The 24,132-nt window shown below is 40.2% G+C and overlaps 1 long non-coding RNA gene across 6 annotated transcripts in view; it reads right to left on the minus strand.

The window, feature by feature from the left end:
- Positions 1 to 724: 724 nt before the first annotated feature.
- The window catches only part of LOC115939682 (uncharacterized), a 39,882-nt gene continuing 16,474 nt past the window's right edge, over positions 725 to 24,132 (minus strand). For 4 of the 6 annotated variants that reach the window (XR_014142950.1, XR_014142951.1, XR_014142953.1 and 1 more), the window contains 3 exons: positions 16,302 to 16,389; positions 4,688 to 4,746; positions 1,215 to 1,675 (listed from right to left, as the gene is read on the minus strand). This is a non-coding gene — a long non-coding RNA (uncharacterized LOC115939682). Of the gene's footprint in view, positions 901 to 1,214; positions 1,676 to 4,687; positions 4,747 to 16,301; positions 16,390 to 17,277; positions 17,840 to 24,132 lie in introns of those variants that run through there. The other 2 variants (XR_014142955.1, XR_014142954.1) reach the window with 2 other exon arrangements.

Here is a 24,132-nt window from a genome sequence, read left to right on the forward strand (position 1 = left end):
GGCTCAGATGGGTTTTTACAGTATCGTAATGGTTTAAACTGGGTGAAATTATTTGGATGAAGATTACCTTATTCAAATGTAATATGTAAATGTAAATGAATATAATGTATGAAAATAACCCACTCAGTGCCCTCTGTATTTCTTTTCACCTTCCTCCTCTTCTTCCTCCTCCTTCTTCTTGTCCCTATTGGTTTGCCCCTCATTACTCCTTCATTGTGTACGTGAACGGTGTTGACTGAAAACCCAATCAATAGATATTTGCATTTCCAAATTAAACCTTTGGTTACCTCACTTAATTTCCCATGGATTGTTTTCCAAAATATAACTCCTCTTCCTACTCCCTATGCTCCCATGATGATATTGATTTGGCTTACTTTAACAGCTAAAATAATGAAGGTGTCCCTGATGAAATTTGGTGTGCCTCTAGATGAAAGCTTTAGAGGTCATCTCTGAGCAGGAGTCACCTCTGACAGACGGGTGTTTGTATAGTTCTTAAAAGTTTCTAACCGAGATTGGTATCTATTCTAACCATAACAAATATTTTAACCTTTTTGTTATAGAACTAATATATTTCATTGTAATATATATGTGCATAATAATATTTTATAATCTGTCTTTACCACTCCTATGTGAAACTTTTTCCTTTGTCATGTTCCTTTTAATCATCCCATACTACCTCCTAATACCTTCAAACTGTGGTCATTTTAGTAAATAAGGTTGTCAGTGAAAGTATGATAATTTTATTTTCCTGCTTTTGGAGCTGAAGGATGTCATTTTGCAAACATTTTTTGTAGAAGATGATGTAGTTTTGCTTCAGAGAGTAGTCCATTCCATTTATATGGATATTCTTGAGGCAATGTGCTAGGTGATAGGCTGTATCAATAACAAAGGTTCCAGTGCCTAGCAGAAACAAATAAATAAATAATTCCAATGCATACTTCTATCGATTAATTTCTGGAAAGATGGTAGGTTACTTAAAAACACTTAAGTCAAGGGCGCCTGGGTGGCTCAGTTGGTTAAGCGACTGCCTTCAGCTCAGGTCATGATCCTGGAGTCCCTGGATCGAGTCCCGCATCAGGCTCCCTGCTCGGCAGGGAGTCTGCTTCTCCCTCTCCCACTCCCCATTTGTGTTCCCTCCCTCGCTGTGTCTTTCTCTGTCAAATAAATAAATAAAATCTTTAAAAAAAAACAAAAAAAAAACACTTAAGTCAAAATTAATTTTTTTAAAAGATTTTATTTATTTATTTGACAGAGAGAGGGAACACAAGCAGGGGAAGTGGGAGAGGGAGAAGCCAGCTCCCCCCATTGAGCAGGGAACCCGATGCGGGGCTCGATCCCAGGACCCTGGGATCATGACTTGAGCCGAAGGCAGATGCCCAACTGACTGAGTCACCCAGGTACCCCTTAATTTTTTCATAATAAATAAAAAGCAGGATAATTATTCTAGTGAGTTTTTTTTTTTTCTTTCAAAAAGTTGCCTTTCTGAGGCACCTGGCTGACTCAGTGAGAATAGCAGGTCACTTGATCTTGGGATCCTGAGTTCGAGCCCCATGTTGGTATAGAAATTACTACTGAGTGACAGAGGGATAGGGAGAGAGAGAATCTTAAGCAGCCTCCATGCCCACATGGACCCGATGCAGGGCTGGATCTCACGACCCTGAGATCATGACCGGAGCTGAAATCAAGAGTCAGATGCTTAATTGACTGGGCCACCCAGGTGCCCCCCCCTTCTCCCTTTTTAAAGAGTACTTTTAAAACTGCCTCTTCATGTAAGGACTCCTGGGATGCTATTTGACAATTTTCAGCCATGTTTTTACTTAAAATTTAAAGACAAACAAATGAACCCCCTGGGACTCACAGAAATTCATAGGCTGTATTCTCAGAGCGCCCGAATGGTACAAAGGGGCAGGAACATAATGTTAAGATGGAGACTGGTGGGAAATGTGCCTGCATCACAACACGGACGGCTGTTTGCTTGACCAGCCTGAAGCGCTCCTAAACTCCGCAGTTAGCAAGACCGCAGTTTAAATTATGTTACTCCAAAATTACTGCATGTATATTTCAAAGGGATAATTTCTTCAAAGTGTAAATAAATCCCAACCAAACTGAAAGCTGAGCATACACTTGTAAAAGAAAACAAGCAACCCAGAGTTGGGAGGTGTGTAGATGAGGAGAAGGTGACAGTGAGGGAGGTGGAAAGCTTAGCTTAAACCAGGTAAGGGAAAGTGGTGGAAGAGCCAGTTCCCAAAAAAAGAACACAAAGAGGGGGTAGTAGGACCTTGGGGCAAAGATTATGAGGGGCAGTGATAAGCTAGAAGACAGGAAAGGTCAACAGAAAGCTGCTGGTAAAGTACCAGCCATGCCAACCTAGAGTTTTCCTTTCATCCTAAGTGCAGTGAGTAGGACATTCAAACAGGCTGCATTTTATTTTATCTTATTTTATTTTATTTTTTTAAAGATTTTATTTATTTATCTGACAGAGAGAGAGAAAGCACAAGCAGGGGGAGCGGTAGGCAGAGGGAGAGGCAGACTCCCCATTGAGCAGGGAGCCCGATGCAGGGCTCGATCCCAGGACCCTGGGACCATGACCTAAGCTGAAGGCAGTTGCTTAACCGACTGAGCCACCCAGGTGCCCCCAGGCTGCATTTTAGACAGACTACTGTGGCTACCTTATGAAAATGAATAGGAGACTGGAAGACTGCCATCATAATCCCTGAGGCCACGTAAGAAAGTGTGCTGAGAGCTCAGCATAGATTGTAGGCAGATACAGAAATTCCTAGCTTTACATCTCAACCTGGGAGGCAGATATGCAAATATAAACCTGCTGTCTTTAGCTCTAAAAAGAACTAGGTGTGATATTACTGGAATTAAAATAGCTGTCTTTATTTCATCATGAATATTTAGCAGAAAATATGGTTCCAAGTAACCTGACATCACATTTTCTAACCAGTACAATATGAATTTCATATCATCTGTGAGTTTTTACTCATTGCTACTACATACTGCTTCCCCATCCCAGTGGGGATTATGAATGTTTTTGTCATGTAGTAATATTGTTAAACTGATTTCATATGTCTAATAGTAATTTGAAAAATCCCAATGAATCTGGAGCAAAAGAATATGAGCACAACATCCATATTTTTCTCTAAAAAAAATTAATGCAAGGATTTAACTGAATTTCTACAATTTATCAGACATTTCACACACAAAATTTTATCTAATTCTCTTGAAAACATGCGTAGATATCTAGTTCATGTATAAAGAAGGAATAAGCTCGGAGAGATCATTCATCTTGATCATGATTATATAGCAAATAAACAGAGGCAGTACTTGAACCCAGCTCTTCTGTGGCTCAAGGTCATGTTCTCACCACTATACACATAATTAGATTAGTCTAAATATCCCAACTAATGTTTATTACAGTTAAATCCACATCAGCAGGCCCAAGAGAGTTGGCAATGGGTTTTTATTCTGACAGTTATATCTGGAGGGTTAAATAGGATGAGGATAAGAAAAATTTGAGTAATTATGGGAAAATCAAATAGTTGGGAAGTAGAAAAGGGAAAGACAGGAGTCAGAGCCAGAATACAAAAGCCAAGTTATGGGAGAAGGATTGGTGGGAAGAGTACCCTACCAACTATGGCACAACTTAAGAATTCAATACTCAATACTATGATTCACCTCGACCCATATCTCTCTTCTAAGTTCCAGACTTTCACCCTCATTTGTTCGCAGGAAATTTCCACATGGTTGTGCCATAGGCAAAACAAACTCAGCATATGAAGTATGAAATACATATTATTTCATTCTGTCCACTCATTCTTCCATAACCAGAACCCACTCAACCCAATTCCTCCTATTTGGTTTTCACCTTTTTATAATGGCACCATTATAGACCCAGGATTCAGGTTCAAATGTCCATTACCTACCAAGTCATATTTAATATCTCCCTCCCCTACAAGTTCCCTTCCCTTTCTTGTTGTATTTCTTCATTCTTTCAGTGAATAGCTGCTAAGTGTCAGGTACTAATTCTGTTCAATTCTGGGATATAATGACAAACAAGAAACTTGCCTGGTCTTTGGACAGTTCACATCTAGAAGGTGAGTATGGAAGGCAGAATTCTAAATGGCCCCCAAGATTCCCAGTCCTGGTATGTATTTGCTATTTAATTTTTCTCTCCTTGAATGTAGGTGAGCCCAACCTAATCAGGTGAGCTCTTTTTAAAAAGAGGATCTAGGGGTCCAAGGAGGAGGAAAGCAGATATTTGAAGCTATAGCAGAAGCTCTCCTCCTGGCCTTCAAGGAGCAAATCACCATGTTGTACAGAGGGCCATAAAATAAGGACCAGAAGGTGTCTTTGGGAACTGAGAGTGGTCTTTGGCCACCAGCTAGCAATAAAATAGGAACCTTAGTCATACAACTGCAAGGAAATGAATTCTGCCAAGTCAACTTGGAAACGGATCTTTCCTTGGTCAAGCCTGCAGAGGAGGATACATCTGGCCAACACCTTGATTCCAGCCTGGTAGGATCCTGTGCAGAGGGCGCAGGTAAAGCATGCTGGCCTTCTTAGTTACAGAAACTGTGAGGTAAAAAATGTGTGCTGTTTTTGACTGCTAGGTTTGTGGTAATTTGTTATACAGCAGTAGAAAACTAAAACAAAGAGATAAATTCATTGTCATACAGTCTACCTGGTGCTATGGGAGAAGTGTTGATGGACTCAGGGACAACATCCTGCCAGAGGCCGAACCTAGGATAATAACAAAAAGAAAGAGGGAGTTGGGGGAAATGAAAGTCATCAGGAAAGGGCACAATGGTGTGTGGCAAAGGGAGCTAAACATGCACAAGTCCCAAAGTGATGGAGTTCACGGTGAATTTTAGAAATTAGAAATAGTTCAATATGTCCAAAATAGGAGGAAATTGGTAAAAGATGAAGATAGAGATGTAAGAAAGGGTAAGAAAAAACCCAAACCCGGGGCGCCTGGGTGGCTCAGTTGGTTAAGCGACTGCCTTCGGCTCAGGTCATGATCCTGGAGTCCTGGGATCGAGTCCCGCATCGGGCTCCCCGCTCGGCGGGGAGTCTGCTTCTCCCTCTGACCCTATCCCCTCTCATGCTCTCTATCTCATTGTCTCTCTCAAATAAATAAATAAAATCTTTAAAAAAAGAAAAAAGAAAAAACCCAAACCCTTGACAATTTACTGATTGTATACCATGTGGTGGCCCAGTGTGTAGTCTCAGCTGCGCTGGTCACAGTAACCTCTGGTGATACATCCATGTGTGTTGCGGAGTTGCGTGTTTGCCTCACATCCAGTCCCTGCTCTTCCTCTACTCTGCTGTGAATCACAAGGGGTTGATTGTTGCAATCACCTTTCCTAGGTTTCTTTGTTGGGAACTGACTTCTGTCTAGGTTTGGCCAATAGATGTCACTGGAAGGAGACAGGAGGGTAGGGACAGAGGAGACTCCAGAGTGGCTCTCCTCTCTCTCTGCTTTGGGCATGGCTTTGCGCCAGTGGCTGCTCCTTCTCCCTAGCTCTAGCTCCCACAGGTCACGATCAGGAGCTCTGCCTCCTGGGCTCTGCTAACACTGTCTTTCCTTAGTCCCAGCCTTGGAAGTGGCCATTGCTTCCTGCAGTTGCTTAATCCCCTGCTTGGTCTTTCAGCTCTTCAGCCTAAAAGACTGTCTTCCCTTATTAAATTCTATTAAATTACCTGGCATGAGTGTTATTTTCCTAATTGGATCCTCACTGAATCACCATGTTTTACAGACAAAGAGACTGAAATCCAGAAAGACTGAGCAACTTGCTTAGTACCCCACAGTTAGGCTACTGTGGGGCTGGGATGTAGACCAAGTACAGTGAGTCTATCATGCTGCATCGTGTCTCTGAGCTGACATCAACCATACTGAGTCAGCTTCTTTGTATTTCACTATTCCAGAAGCCTCTGAACTGTTCTCCATTCCTCCTCTGTCTTCTCTCTCTAGTGTGTTCTCCACAATGCTGCCAGATGAGTCCTCCTAAAGCATATCTCCGGTCATGTGACATATCTGGCAATTGCAAAGAGAACTAAGCACCAACTCCCCATTCTAGACCCCAGACTTCCCAAAAGAGTTTGTCTTTCCAGCTTCACTTTTGTTAAATATTTCGCTTTACTGGAAATCTACCCTTTTCACTTTTACATCTTTGCTTATACTGTTTCTTTTCTTTTTAACAAATTTATTTATTCTTTTAAGTAGACTCCATGCCCAGCAATAGAGCCCAATGTGGGACTTGAATTCACAACCCTGACATCAAGACCTGAGTGGAAATCAAGAGTTGGATGCTTAACCAACTGACTCACCCAGGCACCCCTTTGCTTATACTATTTCTGTTCCCTTTAGCTAGAATGCTCTTTTCATCTTTTGAAATAAATCTCTCTCAGTTCTACCTATTGATATAATATTTGTCCTTCAAAGCTTATTTATTCATTCATTCAACAAACCTGGGAAAGGTACATTCTAAGCCCTCAGGATAGAAAGAAGAAAATTGTTCCTATCGTGTAGAGTAGGGATTGGCAAACTTTTTCTGTAAAGGGCCAGATGGCAAGTATTTTAAATATTTAAACCTTGTGGGTCACATGGTCTGTTGCAACTATGCAACTCTTCCACTGTAGCACAAAAGCAGCCATAGATCACACATAAATGAACATAGCTATTCCAATAAAACTTTATTTACAAAAACAGATGACAAGCTGGATTTAGCCCATAGGCTGTGGTTTGCTGAGTTTCTCCTTTAGAAACTCATATCAAGGGGCACCTGGGTGGCTCAGTCGGTTAAGCGGCTGCCTTCGGCTCAGGTCATGATCCCAGGGTCCTGGGATCGAGCCCCACGTCGGGCTCCCTGCTCGGTGGAGAGTCTGCTTCTCCCTCTCCCTCTGCCTGCCTCTCTGCCTACTTGTGCTCTCTATCTCTCTGTCAAATAAATAAATAAAATTTTTAAAAAAAAAATTTCCTGCAAAAAAAAAACAAAACAAAAAAACTCATATCAAACAAATGGAAAAGCTAGCAGGAAATGATAATGAATAAAACATAGCAAAGAGATATGGAGAACAGAAGTAGTAGTGTCAGCATCTTTGTAAGAGGAGTCTCAAAAGACAAAATTTAAAAGAATAAATAAGAACAGGATATATTATAAGAAATAATAAATTTCTCATAACTAAGGAAGAATGAATGATTTCAGATCAGAAAGTTCAGAGAAGACATAAGGAAAAATCAGACCTACACACGTTATAGTGAAAGAGTACTAGAGATAAAGAAAAGGTCTGAAACTTTCTAGAAAGAGAAAACATATAATCTGCAAAGGAATAGGAATCATACTGATATTAGACTTCTCAACAGCCTACTGGCTGCAGGAAGACAAAGGAGTAGTATATGTTATACTGAAAAATAACTTGAGCCTAGAATATTGTATTCAACCAGATTGTCTTTCAAATATAAAGACATAGGAAAAGTGATATTCAGCTTCAAGAATACGAGTTCTCAGAAAATTTGCCACAAAAAGACTCAGATTGAAAACATTTTTGAGGGGCGCCTGGGTAGTTCAGTCAGTTAAGCATCTGCCTTCAGCTCAGGTCACGATCCCGGGGTCCTGGGATCTAGCCCTGCATCGGGCTTCCTGCTCAGCGGAGAGCCTGCTTCTCCTTCTCCCTCCGCCTGCTGCCCTTCGTACTTGTGCTCTCTGTAAAATAAATAAAATCTTAAAAAAAAAATTTTTTTTTTGAGGAAGTACAGAAATGAGAAGAAAAATAAAAAATCCTAATGTGTTTTAAGATTTATCAGAAGTAAATGTATCATATATTTAGGTAAAGTTTGTTGTAGCCTTAAAAAAGAAAAAGTAACTAGAACCAAAGAAAAGGGAAAGAGAAAATATATCCATTACAACACAGAACTAAAATACTAGATATTATTAATATGATGGATGCTTTGGGAGGATATGAAAGGGACAGGAGAGCATGCTAATATATATTCCTTAGGGTAATAATAAGGATGTGATAAGTTTAAGAAATGAATAGGAAGAAAATAAATAAGGTTATGGTTGTATCAGTCTGGAAAACAGAGACCACACCCATAATTTATCAGAGAATATTTAATGTAACATTATGAGCTAATAAAAGGTGGTTAACTATTAAGAGAGGTAAAAGAGGTTTGCTACAAAATAGCAAACGTAAGCAACATTACTACCCCTATGCTTGAGGAAGAATATCCACCCACCCACTGGGAAGAGACCCCATCCCCAACATGAAGCTAAGGTTCAGACCTCCTTGGAGAGGATAAGGCTGCAGTCTACTTGATGACAGACAAGTTCAGTGGAGTGCTGCAACAGCCCAGAGCTGGGGCACAGCCTGCAGACCAGGGAGGGTCAACTGGAAGCGATCCATTTAGGTCTCTTCATAGGAGACAGCCCAGGAACAGGAAGATCTAGGAAGGGAAGCCACCTACCTCTCTGCTACTTGCAGTGTCCCTCCAGTGCCCTCTGCTGTAAGGCCGACACTGTACGAGCTGGCCAATGAGGAGTTCACCGGGGCCAGCTCCAGGTGGCTTTGGAACTGACAAGCAATAAACTATAACAGTCCTCTCCCATTTTTTTGCCCCACTCAGTGTTATTTTGTCATTATTCATCCATGTTTTATGCATATAGTTATTGAATATACTGCCTTGAGCACACTTCCTAATTATCTTTTTCTTTCATTGTGGTTTTTTTGGGGGGGTATTTTACTATTTCGTGGGTGGTAGAAAACTAATAATAATGCAAATGACTTAGCCCATGGAAATGGAAATTAATTGTGTTAGTGGAATACAACTGATTATTTTGTGGTGATTAGATCATTTTGTATCTTTTTATAAATTCATTCCAGCATTCCTTGCATCCTATATATGTGTGGTTGTTGTTTGAATTCTCCTTTGATCTAGTTGTAACATCCTACTGGCTTCCTCATTAATTAATGAGGTAAATAAAACCTCCGACACATATTCATTTTATATTTGTATGAGAGTTATGATCTTAACTTTCTTTTTTTTTTAAAGATTTTTTTTTTTAAAGATTTTATTTATTTATTTATTTGAGAGAGAGAATGAGATAGAGAGAGAGAGCATGAGACGGGGGAGGGTCAGAGGGAGAAGCAGACTCCCTGCCGAGCAGGGAGCCCGATGCGGGACTCGATCCTGGGACTCCAGGATCATGACCTGAGCCGAAGGCAGTCGCTTAACCAACTGAGCCACCCAGGCGCCCCTTTTTAAAGATTTTATTTATTTATTTGACAGAGAGAGACACAGCGAGAGAGGGAACATAAGCAGAGGGAGTGGAAGAGGGAGAAGCAGGCTTCCCGCCGAGCAGGGAGCCCAATGCGGGGCTCGATCCCAGAACCCTGGGATCATGACCTGAGCCGAAGGCAGATGCTTAAGGACTGAGCCAGCCAGGCGTCCTTTTTTTTTTTTTTTTTTTTTAAGATTTTATTTATTGGACACAGAGAGGGAGAGCATGAGCAGGAGGAGGGGCAGAGGGAGAGGGAGAAGCAGGCTCCCCACCAAGAAGGGAGCTGGATGCGGGGCTCGACCCCAGGCCCCTGAGATCATGACCTGAGCCAAAGGCAGACATTTAACCAGCTGAGCCACCCAGGCGTCCCATGATCTTAACTTTCAAAAAATATATATCTTGAATAAATCAGTCCTAGACTAGTCAAATTCATAGAGATAGAAAGTAGAATGGTGGTTGCCAAAGCCTGGTGGGAGAACATGGGGAGATATTATTTAATGGGTACAGATTATCAGCTCAAGAAGATGAAAAAGTTCTGGAAAAAGAAGATGGTTGCACAAAAATATGTATGTAGTTAATACCACTGAACTGTACACTTAAAAATGGTTAAAATGGTAAATGTTGCTATGCATATTTTACAATTTAAAAAAATTAAAAATTAAAAAATGATACTTTAGGGGCCCCTGGCTGGTTCAGTCAGTGGAGCATGCAACTGGATCTCGGGTTATGAGTTTGAGCCCCATTTGGGTGTAGAGATTACTTAAAAATAAAAAATCTTTTTAAAAAATCTTTAAAAAAAGTATACTTTAACACTGGCTATATTGTTTCTCAAATTCAGTCACAATTTTACTAAATATTCTATTACCAAAAGACTAAAGACTAAGTTGTAAAGTTAACCTCCAAAAGCTTGTATATGAAATAATAATGGAAGAAAGAAAATGGTTAATATTTACAAATAAATGCACATATACAACAAATGAGAAAATATACAAAACTACTGCAGTCCTTGTTTTTGTAACTGATCACAGGGCCATCGTCGATATTTATGATCCTGTTCTTCCAACACTTATCTGTATTTCCTTTGCTCTGAACTAGAAGCTCAGCTGGTCAGTTTCTTAGTGGAGTGACCTAAATCTTCATTCTTGAAGCATCTCAGTCCTCAATATGCCTGCCTCTTTTTGTTTTAATTTTATTTTATTTAAATTCAATTAATTAACATATAGTGTAATATTAGTTTCAGAGGTAGAGTTCAGTGATTCATCAGTTGCATATTATACCCAGTGTACATTACATCATGTGCCCTCCTTAATGCCTGTCACCCAGTTACTCCATCTCCCTCCCTCCCTCCCCCCCAGCAACCTCAGTTTGTTTCCTATAGTGAAGAATCTCTTACGGTCTGTTTCCCTCTCTGATTTTGTCTTTTTATTTTTCCCTCCCTTCCCCAATGGTTTTCTGTTTTATTTCTTAAATTCCACATATGAGTGAAATCATATGAATCATATGATCATGTCTTTCTATGACTGACTTATTTCGCTTAGCATAATACCCTCTAGTTCCACCCATGTTGTTGCAAATGCTAAGATTTCATTCCTTTTGATGGCTGTGTAATACTCCTGTGTGTGTGTGTGTGTGTACATACACGTCACCTCTTCTTTATCCATTCATCTGTCGATGGACATCTGGGCTCTTTCCATAGCTTGGCTATTGTGGACATTGCTGCTATAAACACTGGGCTGCAGGTGCCCCTTCGGATCACTATGTTTGAATCCTTTGGGTAAATACCTAGTAGTGCCATTTCTGGGTTGTAGGGTAGCTCTATTTTCAACTTTCTGAGGAATCTCCATACTGTTTACCCTGCCCCTTTTTTAATACGGTTTTCTATTAACACTTACTATTGGGCATGGAAGTACTAAGATATGCCCCAGGAAATGCCCTGGGTTCCAGATATAGTCTTATTTGTACTCATGGGTTAGTAGCAACCTAAGTTCCCTCTTGGTAACTGGGATCAGTCACTCCAGCAGTAGAGAGATGCCTTTTACTGCCCATTGGTTTGGGACATAAGAAGCTTAAGATGGCCGGGTGGCAGCCTCATCTTCCAATGTAGTGCATGTGTTGTTGTGTCCCCTGCTGGAAACTTTCCTCCCTTTGGAACAAAGACCTTTAGAGCAGCAAATCTGAGTTGCCTGGATGGGAAGCAAAAATTTGTGAGTAGGTTATGATATAATGGTGAGAGGAGCCACTCCCAGTTACATCCCTTGGTTCCTGAATCCACGTATTCTGGCTGTGGAGGAGACAACACCATATAATGACCTCTGATTCAAAGTATATAGTGCACTTTGCAAGTTGGAACCCTGTCTTTGAAGATGTTTTCTCACATCTGGCACCATAACTGAATTTTCAGTAAGCAATTCCACCTTTAAGTTAAAGTAGCTACTTATAGATAATGGAGTATGTGGTAAGACCAGTTAATTCTATAGGCTTTTTAAGTTCACTGCTGCATTTCTCTTGGTATGAAATGAGTTTCTTGATCAGAAGCAATGCTGTTGGAATACTGTAATGGTGAATAAGGCATTCTGGGAGTCCACTGACGGAGGTCCTGGCAGAATTATGGGTAGAGAAGGAATCTATATCCAGAATATGTGTCTATTATAGTGAGGAGGATTTTCTGCCCTCTCAAAAATGGAAGAGTTCCAATGTAATCAACCTGCTACCAGGTGGCTGGGCAATGGTGCCTTATCAGGGACCCAGTGCTGATCTCTGCTGTTGGTAGATAAGGCATTCAGCAATAGCATTAGCCGGGTCAGTCTTGATAATGATAAGTCCGTGTAGTTGAGTCTATGGCTAGCTTCCATCCCTGCCATAATCATTTTGTTCATGGGCCCATTGAATAAGTGCTGGGTATCTGGGGAAAGAGGTTGTCTGACATCCACAGAGCATGCCATTTTGTCCACTTGATTATTAAGAGCCTCCTCTGTAGTGAACATCCTTTGGTGGTCATTCATATAGACAAAAATATCTTTATTTATTTATTTATTTGACAGAGAGAGACACAGCGAGAGAGGGAACACAAGCAGGGGGAGTGGGAGAGGGAGAAGCAGGCCTCCCGAGGGGCAGGGAGCCCGATGCGGGGCTCGATCCCAGGACCCTGGGATCATGACCTGAGCTGAAGGCAGACGCTTAACGACTGAGCCACCCAGGCGCCCCTCTTTTTTTTAAATAAAGATTTTACTTATTTATTTGACAGAGAGAGACACAGCGAGAGAGGGGGCACAAGCAGGGGGAGTGGGAGAGGGAGAAGCAGGCTTCCCGCCGAGCAGGGAGCCCGATGTGGGGCTCGATCCCAGGACCCTGGGACCATGACCCGAGCCAAAGGCAGATGCTTAACCGACTGAGCCACCCAGGCGCCCCAGACAAAAATATCTTTGCAGTCTGTGTCCTTTCCAAGAAGACCACCAACATTCCACTTCTCTGTGCTTTCTTGTCACCAATCTTTCATTCTGTTTCCTTCCCTACCTATCCAACCAAATTGTTAGCAACCACACATGACTTAGTGTAGGTACATCATCTGTCTTCTCACTTCAGACAAGGCAGATATATATGTTTCCTCATTTCTTTTTTTTTTTTTAAAGATTTTATTTATTTTTTGAGAGAGAGAGAATGAGAGACAGAGAGCACGAGAGGGAAGAGGGTCAGAAGGAGAAGCAGACCCCCTGCCGAGCAGGGAGCCCGATGTGGGACTCGATCCCGGGACTCCAGGATCATGACCTGAGCCGAAGGCAGTCGCTCAACCAACTGAGCCACCCAGGCGCCCGATATGTTTCCTCATTTCTAAGCCACAAATCAGTTGGCTTAGAACAACAAAAGTTTATTGTCTCATAGTTCCAGAGGCTAGAAATCTGAAATCTAAGTGTCAGTAGGGCCATTCTCTCTCTGAAGGCCCTACAGGGGGATTATTTCTCTCCTCTTCCTCGCTACTGATGGTTGCTGGCAATCCTTGGTGTTCCTTGACTTATAGCTGTATCACTCCAATCTGCCTCTGTGGTCATATGGCATTTTCCCTGTGTATTCATGTCCAGATTTTCCTCCAGTTACTGGGTACCAGTTCCTGGGTTAGGGCCCACCTTAGTCCATTATGACCTCATCTTAACTAGGTTATAACTGCAAAGATGCTATTTCCAAATAAGGTCACATTCACAGGTTATGGGTGAACACGTATTTGGGGGGAGGACACTATTCAATTCAGTACAGTAGACAATCCTACTGAGGGTATTTCCCTTCCCCACTGTCCATTAGGGTGATTTCTGGGTGGAGTTTTGTTTAAGCATATTGCAATAAAGTTAAAATTTAATTACAAAAGTGTACATGCAATTTCACATATTTGAAAATTAAGTTATATATTACTAAATAACCTTTATGTTTAAAAGGAAGTACAAAGTAAATTAGTACTTAGAAATAAATGACAATGAAAATGCTACATGTAAACACTTTTGGATCACAGTTAAAGCAGTTTTGAGAGAAAAAAATGATAATTTACATGTATTTATTAAGAAACAAGATAGTTTGGGGATTTTTTAAGATTTTTTAAATTCATTTGATAGAGAGAGAGAACCCGGGAGGGGCAGAGGGAGAAGGAGAGAGAATCTCAAGCAGACTCCACAATGAGTGGGGAGCCCGATGCCGGGCTCGATCTCACAACCCTGAGATCATGACCTAAGCCAAAACCAAGAGTCAGATGCTTAACTGACTGTGCCACCCAGGTGCCCCAAGAAACAAGACAGTTTTAAAACAAAGCAGCTGAGGGGCGCCTGGGTGGCTCAGTCGTTGGGTGTCTGCCTTCGGCTCAGGTCGTGATCCCAGGGTCCTGGGATCGAGCCCTGCATCGGGCTCCTTCCTCAGTGGGAAGCCTGCTTCTCCCTCTCCTACTCCCCCTGCTTATGTTCTCTCTCTCACTGTGTCTCTCTCTGTCAAATAAATAAATAAAATCTTAAAAAAAAATAAAACAAAGCAGCTGAGCATTTAATTATGTTATTTGAAAATAGTAATATCCAAAGAAATAAGAAGGAAGCAAATAATAAAAATAAATAAGAAAATAAAGGGTGGCTCAGTTGGCTGAGCGTCTGCCTTCGGCTCAGGTCATGATTCCAGGATCCTGGGATCGAGCCCCGCATCGGGCTCCCTGCTCAGCGAGGAGTCTGCTTCTCCCTCACTCTCTGCCTATCACTCCCCCTGCTTGTGCTCTCTCTCTCTCTGTGTCAAGTAAATAAATAAAATCTTTTTTTAAAAAATATTTTATTTATTTATTTGACAGAGAGAGCGAGAGAGCACAAGCAGGGGGAGCAGGAGAAGGAAAGGGAGAAGCAGGCTCCCTGCTGAGCAGGCAGCTTGATGCGGGGCTCGATCCCAGGACTCTGGCATCATGACCTGAGCCAAAGGCTGATGCTTAACCATCTGAGCCACTTAGGCACCCCTAAATAAATAAAATCTTAAAAAAAAAATGAAGAAATAAAAGCAGTAATATTTTTTCTTTTTTTAAAAGATTTTATTTTTTTGTTTCAGAGAGAGAGAGAGAGCACACACAAGTGGGGGAGACAGGCTGAGGGAGAGGGAGAAGCAGACTCCTCACTGAGCAGGGAGCTTGATGCAGGGCTCAATCCCAGGACCCTGACATCAGGACCTGAGCCAAAGGCAGATGCTTAAGTGACTGAGCCACCCAGGCACCCCAGTAATATTTTTTTAAAGATAGAAAACAGTAATGAAATATTAGAAGAGATATGAATCCCTAGCAAGATTAAGAGAGAGAGGGGGGGGGGGAGAAAATGCAAATAAATAACAATATGAAACGGTGGGGGGATTAACCACAGTCTCAACAGAAATTAAAACTTAATAAAATATCATCTAGAACTAATGATGTAATGTATGGGGATTAACATAAGAATAAAAAAAAAAAGAAAAAAAAACTTAATAAAATAATATCATGAAGAAGTACATGTAAATACATTTTAAAACCTAAATGAAACAGACAAAACCCAGGAAACACAAAAAACTGAAAAAATAATGCAAGAAGAGACAACTTGGAAAGATCAATAAGGATCAAACAAAACAACAAAACCTCAAGTCCTACATGGCTATACAGATCATTTCTAAGTTTTTTTTAAAGTTTATTTATTTATTTTTAAAAGTTTATTTATTTAAGTAATCTTTACACCCAGTGTGGGGCTTGAATTCATGACCCTGAGATCAAGAGTCACATGCTCTCCTAAATGAGCCAGCCAGGCACTCCAATTTCTACCCAAGTTTTAAGGTATAATTTTTTTTTTTAAAGATTTTATTTATTTATTTATTTGAGAGAGAGAGAGAGCGAGAGAGAAACAGCATGAGAGGGGATAGGGTCAGAGGGAGAAGCAGGCTCCCCGCCGAGCCGGGAGCCCGATGCGGGACTCGATCCCAGGACTCCGGGATCATGACCTGAGCCGAAGGCAGTCGCTTAACCAACTGAGCCACCCAGGCGCCCCTTAAGGTATAATTAATGTGCAATATAAACTCAACAGTGAATCTGAAAACAAACAGAAAAATCTAAAATGTATTCCTTTGAGATCGGGAAAAAGAAAACAGTGTCCAATATTACTGGTGATTTTTATTTTTATTTATTTTTATTTATTTTTATTTTTTTTTAAAGATTTTATCTATTTATTTGAGAGAGAGAATGAGAGACAGAGAGCATGAGAGGGAGGAGGGTCAGAGGGAGAAGCAGACTCCCCGCCGAGCAGGGAGCCTGATGCGGGACTCGATCCAGGGACTCCAGGATCATGACCTGAGCCGAAGGCAGTCGCTTAACCAACTGAGCCACCCAGGCGCCCCTACTGGTGATTTTTAGTGTAGCATTAGTGGTCTTGGCCAATGGTATTAGGAAAGAAAAAAAAAAAGCTGAAGGGGTATAAGAGAAAAGATAAAACTGTGATATTTTTCCAGATAATATAATCATCAATAAAGAATAACAGAATCAAATCATGAACTTACCAGAACTAATAAGAGAATTGAATAATGTTTCTCATACCAGCACAGCATACACAAATTAGTTTCATTCCTCTACATCAGCAACAATAAACTAGAAAATATAATTTAAGAAAAGATACCATTTAACTTAGCAGCAATACATTTATAGAGAAAAACGTCAAACTGTAATAAAGGACCTAGAGGATGATCTGAACGAGTAAGAAGACATTCCATGCATTTGGGTTGGATAACTTATTATAAAGATATTAACTTTCCCAAATTAATCTATAAATTCAATGCAAACTCAATCAAAATTTTGGTTGAAAATTTTAAGGAACTTGAAAAACTCACTCATAGAGAAAAGTCCGTAAATAGTTAAGTCAACCTTGGAAAAGTAGAATAAAAAGTAGATCTTGCTTTATCAGATATTAGGGCATATCACAAAGAAATAGTAATAAATGCTGGATGTTGTTGATACAGAAATAAATAAGAAATGAGATTGCCATGTGGAGACAATAAAACTGGATCCCTTCCTAACATTATGTACAAAGGGAAACTAAAGATTATTTAAGAGCATAGATATGAAAGATAAAAATATATTTTAATAGAAGTAAATGTAGAATTTTTTTTGAGCAAGGAACTTGGAAGGTGAGAGCTAATCATAGACAGTGGCCATGGGAATGTAAGGGTCAAGATATTTAGGAGGTTACCATTGACAGACTCCTATCTGACTCTGCCTTATACTACTATTTCAAAGTTTGGAGGAGATAGCTGAAGTGGGTATAAATTATAAATGTATATACATATACATTGCTTTATACTACATAGCTATGTGTGGTAGTTTTGTGGCACAGTGTTATAAACTCAGAAGTCCTGAGTTTAAGTCATGGATCTGTCATTGACTAAGTGTGACCATGAGCCTTAGTTTTCCTAGCTCCGTAAAGTAGATGGTCAAAAAAACATAAAACTTGTTATGTACTAAATATAGAGCTCAACCTACCAATACCCTGTTTTTTCATTTGGATATCCTCCTTCCTATTATAGTTGATCTTTGGTGTATGTCTGTATCTGGGCATATTCTTTCTTTCACACATTACAGATAGCTCAACTCAAACAGGACTAAACAAAATAAAACAAAAAGGGGAAAAGGGGAGTTGTTAGCTCTTATAGATTTAAAATCCATGAGTAGATCTAACTTCTAACATGGCTGAATTCAGATGCTCAAGTATGTTTCAGGAAGGTGCCCCACTTCATCCCCTGGCTCTGTTCATCATGGGTTAGGTGTATTGTTCCCAGGAGTTTCAGGCTTGTATTTTCACAGTTCCAAGATGGAAAGAGCGTCTTTTGCTGCAAACTCTCCCAAAAGTTCTGGGATATATGCTGTTTGGGTTAACTTGATTCCCTCTTTCATCCTTGAGCCAATCACTGTAGCCAAGCTGGTGGTACTTATGTTGATCAGCTGATGCCAATGTCATGTGATCATTCTGGGATGGGGTCAGGTGCACCCAAACTATGAATACTAGAAGTGGGGTGGGGGTAGTTTCCCAAGGAAATGCAGGGCTCTATAATAAAAAAGGAGAGGAGGAGGTGTGTGGGAGAAAAAAAGAATATTTATTGTATCTTTTCCCTTTCCTTTGTCTTTATTGTTCATTTTGACAAGAAAACATATATGAAAATGTTGCAGGAGCCAAAGACCTGGTGATTAGCCCTTGGGGAGGACCCTGACTTGAATTCAAGGATAACTGGGTATATGAGAGACAGGGTTGTGTAGGAAGAGTAACTTAGAAATTGGTAAAGCCCTTTCCTCACCTCCTCATCCTACAGAGAGCTTTTTTTTATTCAGATATAGTTCATACCATATAAATCCCTCATTTACAATGCACAATTCAACAGCTTTTTGTAATGCACAGAGTTGTATGACCCTCATCACCATCAATTTTACAACACTTCAGCATCCCCAGGAGAAACTCTGTATCCTTTCACTATCATTCCCTTTCCCCTTAATTCCCCCATCCTCACCAGCCTTAGGCAACCACTACCTACTTTTTGTCTCTGTAGATTTTCCTATTCTGGACATTCAACATAAATGGAATAATATGATATGTGATCTTTTGTGACTGGCATCTTTCACTTAGCATAACGTTTTCAAGGTTCATCTATGTTGCATGTATTAGTACTTCATTCCTTTTTTTTATGGTTGAATAATATTCCACTGTATAGATATACCACCTTTAGTTTATCCCATTCATTAGTTGATGCATGTTTGGGTTGTTTCCAGCTTGGGGTATTGTTTTTGGGTGGAAATATATTTTCATTTCCCTTGGGTATATTTTTAAGGGTGGAATTGCTGGGTCAAATGGTAACACTGTTTAACTTTTTGAGGAACTGCCAGGTTGTTTTCCTAAGTGGCTATATCACTTTACATTCACAACAAGAGTGTAAGAAAGTTCCAATTTCACCAAATCCTAGCCTGATCTTTTTATTATCTGTATTTTAAAAAATTACAACCATCCTAGTAGATGTTAGGTGGTATCTCATGGTTTTGATTTGTATTTCCCTAATGAATAATGATGCTGAACATCTTTTCATGTAATTGTTGGCCATTTGTATATCTTCACTGGAAGAAGGTCTGTTCATATATATTTATGCAAATGTTTTTTCCCATTCTGTGGGTTGTCTTTCCACTTTCTTTCCACAGTGTCCTTTGAAGCACAAATTTAAAATTTTTGAAGTCCAATTTATCCATTTTTTCTTTTTGCCACTTGATTTTTAACATGCCACGCTGTTTTTTGTAATTTTTTTTATTTGAATATAGTTGACTTCAAGTGTACAACTTATTTTTAATTTTTATTTGTTTATTTACCACCCTTGCTGCTTTTAAACCTGATGGTTTATACAAAAGCTTATCTCTGTTTCTTTTACACATAAGATCTCACAAGTACTTTAGGTGAGTCCTAAGAATATTAAAAAAAAAAAAAAAGACTCATAAGCATAGGACATCAGAGCCTGAATAAGGTGAGAAGGATATCCACTCAGGGGTAGCCGGATGTGAAGGGTCAGACCCACAGAAGCTAGGAGGACATCCATGTATGGCAGTGGTTCAGAACTGGGTGCTGGAACCCAAGAAAGGAAGGCATCTACACACGGGAGCAGCCTAGTGTGGGGAGTCAGAACCTGAATGTGCAATGAAAGGCATTCATGCCATGGGGCAGCTTAGTGCACTTGAGAGCCCAAATGGTGTGAGAGGGCTTTCACACTGAGAGAGGAATAGCCTGGAATAGAGCATTGGAATACAAGTGAGATGAGCAGGGTATGTGCATGGGGGAGAGGATGGGTGATGGGAGATGGATTATATTCAGGAATACTGATCAAATACTAAGGATAATAAGGGCCAGGTTTCTCACTATTGGAGAAGGGATTAAAAGTATAGAAGGGAAGAAAACTGGAATGAAATTTGTGGTGGATTAGGATTGGAGGTATTGGTATAAACTCGTAGTTTTTGTTATATAGAGATCAATATACAAATGTAGATATAAATGCATGTACATGCATTTACATATGTGTATTCACATATACATGTCCATCCATGCATAACACATATGTACACACATGTATTGATTAGATATGCCTCCTGAAAAAACTTGGGAGTAGTGGCATCTCCTACAGCAATGAGCAAAACCAGTCCCCAGATATTGGTCTCCAAATACCATTTTGAGAGCAGGCGAAGCAGCTTGCATAAGGATAAAGGCAGGCATTGACTATTGGGAAATGTTCATTCCAGGAAGGCAGAGTGGAGCTGCTCACAGTGGGAGCACAGGGTCCTATAGTGGTTCGGGGACCAAACTTTGGATCCACACCAAGAGTGAGGTGGATCCTAGCTTTGGATTTATCAGTTAAATGATGTATTGATAACAGGTCCTTTAACATTTCCAAGCCTCAGCTCTTCATTTGTAAATAGGACAGTATAAGGATAGAAAGGGAAAAAATAAGTCAAATGCCTGGCGTGTTGTGAACACTCAGTATTCTTAATGAGAACACCAGGAAGGCATGTTGCAGCAGTGAAAATAAGTCACAGAAATAAACAAAAACAAAAAGACTCTGAAAACTTTCCAAAATCTTCATCTAAGCTCAGGAGGCCAGGAACTTGGTGGAGTTCCAGGGGCTTTTCAGTCCCATATACCAGCTATGAAATTAATATGTAATGCTTTCATGTTAATTAAGCCTATTAATATAAAATTTGTGGTAAAAGATCTGACCTGTGTGTTGGATAGTCCCAAGAGCAGGGTGTCAGATGGGGTGGGATAAAAAGAATTATTCCAATTTGACTTTATTCCACAGAACTAATGAGTTAGGGAAATTCCTATGAAAATGGGCTGCCCCTGGGATCTCACTACTGTTCAAAACAGAGTCTTCTCTGTTTCTTCCCTCCCTCAATAGTGCTTACATCCAATAAGTCACCAAGCCTTTCTCCTCAGTTTCCCCACAGTTGTTCTGCTTCTCTTCACCTCCACTCTGGTTCCAGACTTCCCTTCTGACTTGGTTATTTTGTGCAAAACTTTTTTTTTTTTTTTTAAGATTTTATTTATTTGACAGAGAGACAGCGAGAGAGGGAACACAAGCAGGGGGGAGCAGGAGAGGGAGAAGCAGCCTTCCCTCGGAGCAGGGAGCCCTATGCGGGGCTTGATCCCAGGGTCCTGGGATCATGACCTGAGCCAAACACAGAGGCTTAACCGACTGAGCCAGCCAGGCACCCCTGTGCAAAACTTTCTAACTGGTCTTTCTGCCCCTAGTTATTATGTTTCCAAATCATTCTCCATCCTGCCATGTAGTGATTTCCATTTTCCCAAGGATTAATCTGATTGCATCATGTCCACACTGAAACTCCTCAAATCCTATTTATTCCATGATAAATTTTGCCCTCCTTAGATGGCATTCAAGGACCTCCTGCCACGCAAACAGCTACAACCAATAGAGGCCACTCACTCCCTGTCCTTTGGGACCATTTTTCACATTTCTTTTTATTTATTTATTTTTTTTTTAAAGATTTTATTTATTTATTTGAGAGAGAGAGAATGAGAGACAGAGAGCACGAGAGGGAAGAGGGTCAGAGGGAGAAGCAGACCCCCGCTGAGCAGGGAGCCCGATGCGGGACTCGATCCCGGGACTCCAGGATCATGACCTGAGCCGAAGGCAGTCGCTTAACCAACTGAGCCACCCAGGCGCCCCCACATTTCTTTTTAAAAAATATTTTATTTATTTATTTGAGAGAGAGAGAGAATGCAAGTTGTGGGGGAGCAGAGGAGGAAGGAGAGGGAGGGGAAAAAAATCTCAAGCAGACTCCCTGCTGAGCGGGGAGCCCAATGCTGAGCTCAATCTCACAACCCTGAGATCATGACCTGAGCTGAAACCAAGAGTCGGACACTTAACCAATTGAGCCACCCAGGCATTCTCATATTTCACATTTATACCTAAGTTTTTTACCTAAGTCTACCTTCCTTTTCCTTTTGCAATGATTGTTTCTTTTTATATCCTGTCATTAAAATGTTTTAAATCACAGTTTAAAATGTCCACAGCAAAACAAAGAGTGTAAAAGATTGTGATAATCTCTTATCACAGGCAGTCTCCTGCTTATCACATTTCCTTTTCCGTGGAGGCTACAACTTTCACTCTTGTTGATTATTTTCATATCTTCCTCCATATCTCTAAATAAAATGTTTATGTTGCTACTCAATTAAAAAAATTCCAAACAAACAGAGGTCCAGGACCAGACAGCTTCAACACGAATTCTACCAGACATTTAAAAAACAGTTAATATCTATTCTTCTCAAACTATTCCAAAAATAGAAAGGAAGAAAAACTTCCAAGTTCATTCTATGAGGCAGCATTACACTGATACCAAAAGCAGATAAAGATACCACAAAAAAGGGGCGCCTGGGTGGCTCAGATGGTTAAGCGTCTGCCTTCAGCTCAGGTCATGATCCCAGGGTCCTGGGATCGAGCCCCACATCGGGCTCCTGGCTCAGCCGGGAGTCTGCTTCTCCCTCTCCCTCTGCCTCTCCCACTGCTCATGCTCTCTCTCTCTCTGTGTCTCTGTGTCTCAAATGAATAAATAAAATCTTTAAAAAAAAAAAAATACCACAAAAAAGAGAACTACAAGACAATATCTCTGATGAACATAGATGCAAAAGTCCTCAACAAAATACTAATAAACTGAATCCAACAGTACATTAAAAAAATCATTTGCCACGATCAAGTGGAATTTATTTCTGGGATGCAAGAGTGCTTCGATATTCGCAAATCAATCAATGTGCTACATTACATCAATAAGAGAAAGGATAAAAAAAAAAAATAAGAGAAAGGATAAAAACCATATGACCATTTCAGATAGATGCAGAAAAAGTATTTGACAAAGTACAACATCCATTCATGATAAAAACCCTCAACAAAGTAGGTTTAGAGGGAACATATCTCAACACAATAAAGGCCTTATGTGAAAAACCACAGCTAACATCATGCTCCATGGGAAAAAACTGAAAGATTTCTCCCTAGGGTCAGGAAAAAGACAAGGATGTCTATGCTCACCACTTCCATTCAGCATAGTACTGGAAGTTCTAGTCACAGCAATCAGGCAACAAAAAGAAATAAGAGGCATCCAAATTGGTAAGGAAGAAGTAAAACTTTTACTATTCGCACATGACATGATACTATATATAGAAAATCCTAAAGACTCCACCAAAACAATGCTAGAACTGATAAATGAATTCAGTAAAGCTGTAGGATACAAATCAATGTACAGAAATCTGTTGCATTTTTTAAAAAAAATTTATTTATTTATTTGACAGAGAGAGTGAGAGAGAGCACAAGCAGGGGGAGCAGCAGAGAGAGAGGGAGAAGCAGGCTCCCTGCTGAGCAAGAAGCCCGACGCAGGACTCAATCCCAGGACCCTGGGATCATGACCTGAGCCGAAGGCAGATGCTTAACCAACTGAGCCACCCAGGCGCCCCTCTGTTGCATTTCTATATACCAATAATGAAGCAGCAGAAAGAGAAATGAAGAAAACAATCCCATTTACAATTGCACCAAAGATAATAAAATACCTAGGAATAAATTTAACCAAAGAGGTGAAAGACCTGTACTCTGAAAACTATAAAACACTGATGAAAGAAATTGAAGACAATACAAAGAAATAGACATTTCATGCTCATGGATTGGAAGAACAAATACTGTTAAAATGTCTATCCTACTCAAAGCAATCTACAGATTTAATGCAATCCCTATCAAAATACCAACAGCATTTTTCACAGAACTGGAACAAATGGTCCTAAAATTTATATGGAACCACAGAAGATCCTGAATAGCCAAAGCAATCTTGAAAAAGAAAAACAAAATTGGAGGCATCACAATTCCAGACTTCAAGTTATATTATGAAGCTGTAGTAATCAAAACATTACGTGGTCCTGGCACCAAAATAGACACATGGATTAATAGAACAGAATAGAAAACCCAGAAATAAACCCACAATTATATGGCCAATTAATCTTCAATAAAGCAGGAAAGAACATGCAATGGGAAAAAGACAGTCTCTTCAGCAAATGGTATTGGGAAAACTGGACAGCAGCATGCAAAAGAATGAAACTGGACCACTTTCTTACACCAGACACAAAAATAAACTTAAAATGGGTTAAAGACCTAAATTTGAGACCTGAACCCATAAAAATCCTCGAAGAGAGCCCAGGCAGTAATGTCTCTGACACTGGCCATTGCAAGAGTTTTCTAGATATGTCTCCTGAGGCAAGAGAAATAAAAGCAAAAATAAACTATTGGGACTAGATCAAAATAAAAAGTTTCTGGGGTG

This window comes from Leptonychotes weddellii, chromosome 2, assembly GCF_054177405.1.
Source record: "Leptonychotes weddellii isolate Sample4059 chromosome 2, ASM5417740v2, whole genome shotgun sequence".
Taxonomy (NCBI): Eukaryota; Metazoa; Chordata; class Mammalia; order Carnivora; family Phocidae; genus Leptonychotes; species Leptonychotes weddellii.